Genomic DNA, 1,834 nt, shown 5'->3' with positions numbered 1-1,834 from the left:
CAATCTGTGCCAGAAACTATATTATTTCCAGACATTCTAGTTCCAAGGACCAATAAATTCCCTTCGTTGTTAAAACAGTTTGAGTTCGTTTTTTGTTACTTGCAGCCCAAAAACATCTCTACTGAAACTGATAGCTAATATTCCTTTCTGGTTTCAGCCCTGAATTGACTCCACCTTTCACTCCTGATCTCCTTTGTTGTTTCACTGGGTTCCAACTCTGGATCCTGGCCACCTGATACCTACGGCCCAACTTGCCAAATACCTTCTCAAAATGTGGCTAGTGCTTGACCATGGAAAGGGCCAGTCATCCACTCACTAAGACCTTCTTAGACCTGGCAAATTAAAACATATGATAATTGTGTCCTGTAGTAGTGTCTTTCAATCATATAATCCAAAACGGTTGCCTTATCCTAATTATATATACAAACTGTGAGGCCAGAGAATGCTGAAGATAAGCCTCTTGCTCTGGAATTGGTGTTCAGGGTCATTACTTCTCCCACTGCAAACCAAAATTCTTTTATTTGTGAAAAGTGAATGATTAGCTTTGGAACCTGGGGAGTGCAATATTTTAGCAAATTATATTTAGTGTAGCTCGCCTTGCTTTGGCCTCTGAGGGAAAAGTCATTTCCATTCATACAATCTGGTCCAATGCAAGTCTACACATTTGGTACGAGAGCTATTCTGCAGTGCGCTCCACGTAACGCGAGAGGGGAGACTCACCTGGTCACGGGAGGGAGTTACCACAGCTGTGAGCACAGTTTGCATCATGTGAAAGGTTTTAAGAACTGGTGTGGGTTATTCAGGGAGGTTAGGGAACATTCGCATTTGGTAATACTTAAGAATAGAACCAGTGGATTCTCATTGTTTGAACATGGTTAAGTGAAGAGTTGCTTAAGGACAGTGGAAAATAGAGTCTTTGGAGGTTTGAGATTTGACACAGAAAAGCATATACTTAGTTTCATGGCAAAGGACTCAAAGGAAACTTCAGAATGAGTAACACTATAAACATAGAAGCAAAAGTGTGCCACATGTTGAAGGCATGGATTTTTCCTTTTTTCTCCTCAACAATAAATTTGTTGACCTCTGATATTCCAATGCATAGCTGATGGTACAGTAGGTCAGCTTTTGTTGAAATCTGATAACCGCATGGCCCATAGATTTTGCTCTTACTTTAACCAGCTTTGGAAACCTTGCTTGGTGTCCTCACATGTGGCCCAAGGATATTTATAGTTTGCTCAGTGACCTTGGAACTCTTCATTTATTTTTTTTAATATTTATTTAGGCTGCCCCGGGTCTTAGTTGCAGCATGCGGGATCTTTTAGTTGCAGCATGCGTGCGGGATCTAGTTCCCTGACCAGGGATTGAACCTGGGGCCTCTGCATTAGGAGCTCAGAGCCTCACCCACTGGGCCACCAGGGAAGTCCTAGAACTCTTAACTTAGAAGCAACAAGTACATCTAATGACTCACCCAGTACTGTTGATCATACTTGCTAATTCTAATTTAGAATCCAATGCTTTCTCTTCCTTTCTGTGGCCACTTGACTTATTAAAAATCTTATTTCTTGCTTCCGTTACTGCTATGGTATCTTAGTTGGTTTCCCTGCCTCCTAGTCTTATCTTCTCCATAGAGTTGTCATAGAATTTCCTACCTCTTCTTAGTTGCAACTTAAAACACCACCACATCCCCCCTAGTCCCAGCATGTGTGGTGTAATGTCTGGACCCCTTACATGACATGGAAGTGCCTTCGTGGTCTGGATGCAGCCAACCTTTGCATCCCCCTCTCATTTCTCCTGTACATGCATGGGTGCCTGCAATGTGCCCTGTCACTCTCAA

At 42.4% G+C, this 1,834-nt stretch overlaps 1 non-coding gene across 1 annotated transcript; it reads right to left on the bottom strand.

The window, feature by feature from the left end:
* Positions 1-1,346: 1,346 nt before the first annotated feature.
* On the bottom strand, positions 1,347-1,419 carry TRNAR-CCU (transfer RNA arginine (anticodon CCU)). Its single transcript has one exon. It is a non-coding gene; the product is annotated as a tRNA-Arg (tRNA).
* Between the last annotated feature and the right edge of the window lie 415 nt (positions 1,420-1,834).

This window comes from Globicephala melas, chromosome 11 (assembly GCF_963455315.2).
Source record: "Globicephala melas chromosome 11, mGloMel1.2, whole genome shotgun sequence".
Taxonomy (NCBI): domain Eukaryota; kingdom Metazoa; phylum Chordata; class Mammalia; order Artiodactyla; family Delphinidae; genus Globicephala; species Globicephala melas.
The sequence above is the reverse complement of the archived record's forward strand: the minus strand, read 5'-3'. Positions and strand labels throughout refer to the sequence as shown.